Source organism: Mus musculus, chromosome 6 (genome assembly GCF_000001635.26).
Source record: "Mus musculus strain C57BL/6J chromosome 6, GRCm38.p6 C57BL/6J".
Classification (NCBI taxonomy): Eukaryota; Metazoa; Chordata; class Mammalia; order Rodentia; family Muridae; genus Mus; species Mus musculus.
The window spans coordinates 93634306-93642300 of NC_000072.6; positions in this window are offsets into that span (position 1 = coordinate 93634306).

Here is a 7995-nt window from a genome sequence, read left to right on the forward strand (position 1 = left end):
GAAGCCATGGCTAACATGATGGCAATGACACTAATGACAATCTTGAAAAAGTGTATTTCAATAATAGATTCCCATTCTAGGGCTCAGCTTGTCATACGTCTCTCAGACAGACATTGATAGTGTTCATAATCCATATGTCCCATAATAATTACAGAGCAAAGGGCATTACTGTGCTTCTCTGTACACCTCATGTGAGTTGGTTCCATATGAGAAGTTCCAGACTACCCCCACCCCAGGAGCAAGCAGCAGAATAGAATACATGTGACTCAGATTGGCAAGAGCTTGGTCACCAGCTCCATCACTTATTACGCAGTGTGCATTGTAGACAAATGGTTAACCTTGCTTTGTTTGTTGTTCTGTAAATAGTGCTGACAGAAGTGCCTGGGCTCATTGTGCTATTATAAAAATAAAACACATTCAACTCTTTCTCTTGTTGCCAAAGAATTGCTGGATAAAAAGAGCCCTCACAATTGACCTGTATGGTCAGGGTGCTGATAGTGCAGAGCATCGGTCTGGCTTTGTTTTGTTTTGTTTTGCTTTGCTTTGTTTTGTGTTTTTGCCTATATACAAGACTTGGTTCACTTCTTGCAGTGCTGGGGATCAAACCCAATGCCTTGTAAGCACTCTAACACCGAGTGACAGCACACGGGCCTCGATTCAAAGAACCACAGAGTGTCTGGGTGTGGAGGGCACCTGAGGACATGTACCCAACTCTTTTCTTTAAAAAGCAGTAAACTGAGGTCAAGAGGAGGGACATTACTGTCTAGCCATACCCTGATGGATACAAGCAGAGGTGGCATTAGAGAGTAGAAAGTCTATCCTGGGGAGATAGCTCCACTGATGAACACTTGTCCTGCAAGCATAAGGATCTAGTTCGATCCCCAGAATATAAGGAAAGCCATGTACAGCGGCGTACCAGTGCTGGAGAAGCAGAAAACAGAGACATCTTGTACTGGCTGGCTTTGTGTGTCAACTTGACACAAGCTGGAGCCATCACAGGGAAAGGAGCCTCCCTTGAGGAAATGCTTCCATGAGATCCAGCTGTAAGGCATTTTCTCAATTAGGGATCAAGGATTGGAGGGCCCATTGTGGGTGGTGCCATCCCTGGGCTGGTAGTCCTGGGTTCTATAAAAAAGCAAGCTGAGCAAGCCAGGGGAAGCAAGCCAGTAAGCAGCACCCTTCCATGGACTCTGCATCAGCTCCTGCCTCCAAGTTCCTGCCCTGTGCGAGTTCCTGTCCTGACTTCCTTTGGTGATGAACAGCAAAGTAGAAGTGTAAGCTGAATAAACCCTTTCCTCCCCAACTTGCTTCTTAGTCATGATATTTTGTGCAGGAATACAAACGCCAACTAAGACACAGCTAGATCCCTAAAGTCCACTCAACAACTAGTCTAGCCAACTTGGAGAAGTTGCAGACCAATTAGAAACCCTGTCTCAAACAAAAACTAGAAGGCAGAGCAGGGTAGATGACTAAATCTGCAAAGTGCCTGGTGCAGAATAAGCATGAGGACCCGAGTTCAATCCTCAGAGCCCACAGGAAAGCAAAGAGCACAGGCATTGGTTTGTAATTCCAGTGCTAGGGGGACAGAGACAAGCAGATCCCCGGGCCCAACAAGTCAGGCAGTCTGATTAATCAGTGAGTTTCCAGAGTAAATGAAAGACATCAACTTAAAAAAAAAAAAACAAGATGATGAACAACTGAGGAAGAAACCAAAGGTTGATTTCTGGCCTCCATGGGCAAGCAGATGCCCACAAATACATCTGGACAGACACACACACACACACAAGCATGTACAGCTACTAAGAAAAGTGGAAGGTACTTAAGGAATCCTATGCTAGATTGCTCATACTTCCTGGGCTGGGGCTCTTTCACCAACACAGCTCAGACTCTCACCTAGAACAGCTCCCTCACTTCACCCTATTTCCGCTGTAGCGCACCTTCCCTGTGTCCATTCACCACCTCAGCATTCACTGCTCAGCTAGTGACTTCTGCTTCTTGAAAGTCATCTCCAAGGTACGCTGTACCCCACCTCCCAGATATCCCCCTCCCCATGTGTCAGAGCCCCCACCTGTGCCCAGAGGTAGCCTGATCACTAATGCTTCTTGTATTGGCTTCTTTCTCTTCTTGCTTCTTCATCATGTACTCAGGGGTTCATGGTATCTCCTCGCAGTTACTTAGACCATGGTTCACCTCTGGGATAGCACAACCTAAAACTTCCACAAATGTGATGAATTAACAAAAGAAGGAGACAGTTAGTATAAAATCAAACACTTCATCGAAAGATATGTGCACATCAGAAAGTTGAAACAGAACGTACGGGCTGGTTGTTGCCAGCTCTCCAGTCTAAGTACACTTGAGTTCAAACACACTTGCAGATCTCTAGGCAGGACCTTCAACCATCCATAAAGTCGCCATACCCTTTCTGCAAACATCATTGCAGCACAAGCCTGGCAGCATCTCTCTCTATCAGCTGGTACCCATAAAATATTGTTCTCTCTCTTCCCTAAAAGTCTACCCCCCTCCTCACATTCTTCAAACAGAAACCCTTAACCTAGAAGATTTGGTCGCTCATTTACTTCCCCAACACATCCGCCAACAAAGAAATTAGCGGGACTGATTCTGACCCGAAGCTTCTGAAACAGGCTACCAGCTCAAGGCCAAGCAGCAATTCCACTGCAAAGCGTGATGAGCAGCTCTGTCGCTGTGAGTGTGTCTTCTCATCTGTAAAGCCAGGGAGCTGGTAAGGCTAACAATGGTGTGACGATTAAACAATACAGCTATGGAAACAGTGTGCTGCGAGCTGTTGTTACCTCATGGCCTCCCTCCTGCCCACTCTACTGGCTTCCTACCACTCTGTCCTGGTGGGAGACTCTCTTCAGCTGGGGATTATAGAAGCAGGACTTCCTCTCCTTTCATCCTGAAAGAGACTGGCTTGCAGTCTGTCTTTGAACCACTGAGAAGAGAGAATGTTGTGTTCTAAGAACAGTGTGCTAACTAATCCTAAGGAAAGCGGCCTTGGGAACAGAACCAAGAGGCACAGAAAGCACAAGAGAAAAAGCTATTGTGATGGATTTTAAAGCTTCCTGGAAAATGATTCATGGGTCTCTGCTTCCAATTTAAATTTTACAGTCGTTTCCTAAAGATCTTTAAGAAATGATGTCATTTGTCCCCAGTTTTGTAATCAGGCAGGTCAAGCTCCCAGTGGAAATCCAATGGAAAATGAACGTGATATCTGTTTCAAAATGTGACCACCACGAAGCATACATTCCTCTGCACTGCACTGAGAGGGAGAAGTCATATTTCACCCTACAGAAGCTCATCTAACATGGTGAGTATGGAGTACTGTTATGGGCAGAGAACTTCTGTGAGGGTGAGGGTAACTGAGGAGTAAACCTAGGCCCCACCCCACCCCCACCCCACACACACACTAGACAAATGCTCAACCACTGAGACATGCCCCTAACCCTCCTTTTTCTTTTTACCTCAAGAAAGAGCCTACTATGTGACTGGCCATGAACTTGTGACTCTTTTGTCTCAGCAGAGACCCCTGCCAAGAAACTTGGATTACAGGCTTTCAGCACTGTGCACAGTTTAAATGACTCTAAAGCTTAGCTAACATTTGTAACAAATACAACTTAAATATTAGAATAATTTTTTCTTGATTTTCTAGTAGTTATGGGTGGGTAGACACTGTCAGGGAATCTTCTTGTACAGTTTGTTAGGGAGCAAATTGGTGATGCCAATACCATCTTCAATATATGAATTCCATGGTGACCTGGATATGTCTCAATTTGAGGCAGCCACCTGGAAAATCAGTCTGATGAACAGACGGTGTGGAGGAAATGTTTACAGGTAGAGCTGAAGTGCTGCTCATGGCTTCTGACCATAGTCCATTAACTAGACCTATGGCTAATGGTCTCATGGTACCTGAAAGGAAGGAGGTATCAAACCCTGTAGACAGCTGTCTCTTCCAAAGGCACTCCCACTTTGACCCAGGAGCTGAGGATTTTAGACTTAGCTACTAGCTAGTTATGATAAAGTTACTCAATTCTTCTGACTCAAAATGAGAGAGCTTTGGGTTTCTTTTACAGTGTGGAGGGGAAGGTATGAAAGTGGCAAGTTTAGCAAACTACATAGCGAGATTCCAGTATGGCTGCATTGGAAGATTCCAATATGGCTGCATCGGTTCCTGCTGCTGGCTTCAAATGCCTGGAGTTTGGATCCTGGAGTGGGTGACTGCAATGTCCCCATAGGTTGCTGGGTGGAAGCCTCTGGCAATGGCAGATTTCTTCAATCACTTCCAGCCCTAATTTGCAATGATTCACACATAGCAATACAACTACTCTTTACTCTAGAAGAGGTCCATTTCAGGGGCACGGGTGGGAACTATAGTCTGTCCAGCATGTCCTTCTGTCTCCTAGTCACAGAACAGAGAGAGAGCCAATCTTGATGTCATTATTTAAAGGTGTTTGAAGATATGAAAAAGCCTAACATCCCTGGATCACGAACCACCATTTTGCTATTAGCTTTTGCTGCCTTGGAATGTAATTCTGCTATTAGCAGTGCACAGTACTGACGACTAATGAAAGGTCTTTGGTTGTAAGCAAACTCGAACTAATGAAAGCACTTGAGCACTGTGTTGGTTGGCTTTCTGTTACCATAATAAATAACTGGAACAAGTCTATTTAGAACAGGGAAACTTTATTTTGACATAGTGTTGGAAGGTTCGGGCCATGGTTAGTTAGAACTTTGCCTATGGTGAGGCAGAACATCATGGTGGGAGTTCCAGGAAGCTACTAGCCTTGTGTCAAGCAGGAGATGAAACAAAAGAGGAAGAGATCGGTGCCACAGTCCCACTGAAGGTTCAGTCCTAAAACCTAAACAAGACCTTTTATGAGGCTGTACCTCTTAAAGTCTCCAATACATCCTAACAGAACCACGGGAGGAAATGAAGCGTCAATGCATGGGTTTTGGGATCTAAGGGTTCATATTCATTGTCAACTTGACAGGACCTAGAGTCACTGGGAGACAAACCTCTGGGCCTGTCTGTGAGGGAGTCTCTCGATTGAATTATTTCAGATGGGAAGACCCACCATAAATGAGTACAGCACTCCTCTGTCTGTGGGCTAAGGTCTTAGACTGTAACAAAAACGAGAAAGCTAGCTTCATAAAAGCATTTGTCATTCTCTGCTTTCCTGGTTGGATGCAATGTGACCAACTGCCTCAAGTTCCTGCCACCATACCCCCTTGCTATGATGGTCTGTCCCCTCAACCTGTGAGCCATACTTCCTTAATTTGCTTTCCACGGGTGTTTAGTAAAAACAAGGAGAAATATAAATAACACAGGATACATGACAGGCTCAGAGTATAGCGAAAGTGAAATAAATTTGTAGGAGTCTTGTCTTAGAGTCAAACAGGAGATGGATCAACTAGAGGACGTACAGGCAGCAGTTGGAGGTACTTACTTTATTACTTTTTTTTTTTTTTTTTGAGGACATTATCAAAATATGACCTGATTCAGTTGCCTTCTGTGGTGGTTTGAATATGCTTGGCCCAGGGAGTGGCACTATTAGGAAGTGTGGTCTTGTTGGAAGAAATGTGACATTTTGGGTGTGGGCTTTGAGACCCTCCTCCCAGCTGCCTGAGGAGCCAGTCTTCTCCTGTTTGCCTTCTGAACAAGACATAGAACTCGCAGTTCCTCTTGCACCATGCCTGCCAGGATGCCGCCATGCTTCCTGCCATGATGATAATGGACTAAATCTCTGAACCTGTAAGCCAGTCCCAATTAAATGCTGTCCCTTATGCTGCCTGGTTGGGGCTCAGTGTGTAAGAGATCTCAGGGGTCCTGGTTAGTTGAGACTGCTGGTCTTCCTATGTGGTTGCCTGCCTCCTCAGCTTCTCCCAGCCTTTCCCTATTTCAACCACAGGGGGCCTTGACTTCACTCCAATAGTAGGGTGTAAGTATCTGCATCTGTCTCAGTCAGCTGCTTGTTGGGACTCTAAGATGACTGCCATGCTAGGCATGTCTGTAAGCACACCATAGCATCAGTAATAGTGTCAGGCCTTGTAGCCTCCCCTTGAGATAGATCCCAAGTTGGGTTGATCACTGGATCGCCTTTCCCTCAGCCTCTTCTCCATTTTTGTCCCTGCAGGTTTTTTAGACAGGAACAATTCTGGGTCAGAATTTTTGGCAGTGGGAGGGCAATCCCATCCCTCCACTAGATGCCCTGTATTTCTACTGGAGGTGGACTTTACGAGTTCCCTCTCCCCACTGTTGGGCATTTCATCTAAGGTGCTTCCCTGAATTCTGGGAGTCTCTCACCTCCCAAGTCTCCAGTACTTGCCCCTCCCCCCAACACATATATAGCAGTGGACAGGACTGCCAAGGCTGGCCTCAGTAGGAGAATACACACCTAACCTTGAAGAGACTGGAAAACCCAGAAAATGAAAAGGAATAGTGGCGGTGGGGTGGGGGTGGGGGAGCATCCTCTTGGAGACAGGGAGGAGGAGAAATGGGATAAGGAACTGTGGGAGGGGGGACCAGGAGGGAGGCAATGGCTGGACTTTAAAAAAAAAGAAGTAGTAGTAGTAGTAATAATAATAATAATAATAATAATAGTAATAATAATATTGTCCCTTATAAGAGTTGCCTTGTCCATAGTGTCTCTTTACAACAATGAAACCCCAACGAAGACACCTTCTAACCATAAATGTGACCACTATGTGACTCCTCAGATTCCTAAAAAAGGAAGTTCAGCTTGGTCCTGCTGGAGGAAGCGTCTTGACCCACAGAGAGTGCTTCTCAACCTCGGTGTGATTGACAGTTTGGTCAAAATAACTCCTTGCTATACAGAGCTTCCCTGTGCATTGCAAGCTGTTTAGAAGGATCTTTGGACTCTACCTGCTAAATGTCACTAACATCAACTGCAGCTCTTACCAAATGTGCCCTGGGGTGACATTTGCCTTACCTGATAACTATTGTATAATATACATGACCCCCAAACAGGCAATGCCAACATTGCTGCTGGGTGTTTGTGGTGATTCATTGAATTGTCATAGTAGCAGAGGTTCATACAATGTTTCTCACTGGAAATTTTTGTCTTCCTAACCTTTGGATTCCTGCTTTGAAAGAGTCATAGAAAACAGTTTGATCATATTCTATACTCCACCTCCAGATCCCTCCCTGTCCTAAACACCCAGCTCTGTCTTTGTTTCTTCATCCTAAACCCATCCAGTCCAATGTATGATGCTCACATATGCTTTGAAATGAAGTTATCCAATGGAACATGATTAACCTAAAACGGAATACACCCTAAAAGCTCAGCTAAGAATGGGAATTTGTGCCAACCTTCCCTTTTATGCTGGGATTTTTGCCTGACTTGACATTGCCCAAGACTGATGATGCTGTCACAAGCACTGTGAGTTCATATGTGCAGCTACCATGCTATATCTTGAAAACAATGTCTCCTGCTAGTCACCTACTACCTCTTCTCTTCATCTTTTCCTGCACTTAGTCTTGAGCCTTGGGGGAGCAGGTTGTGATATAGGTGTCCAATATAGGGTTAAGAATTCTGCAGTAACTTTTTCTCTGTACCTTGACCAGCTGTAGGTCTCTGTGTTACATTAATATTTATTACAAAAGAACCTTTTCAGTGAAGGTTAAGAGATGCATTAATCTGTGGGTATAACTAAAGGAGTCAGTTTAATACTATGTCCATTTAGCAGATTCCATTTTGTAGATATACCACATTTTCATTCATTCATTGATGAGTATCTAGGCTATTTCCATTTCTTGGTTCTGTGAGCAGCAATGAACATGGATGAGCACGTATGTCTGTAATAGGTGATAGAGTCTTTGGGGTATATGTTCTAGGGCTAGCAAAGAGCTGGATCATGTGGTAGATGTATTTCTAACTTTGGTGGAAACTTCCACACCGGTTTTTATGGTGGCTGCACCAGTTCACATTCCACCAGCAGTCTGTAGTCATTGGTTCT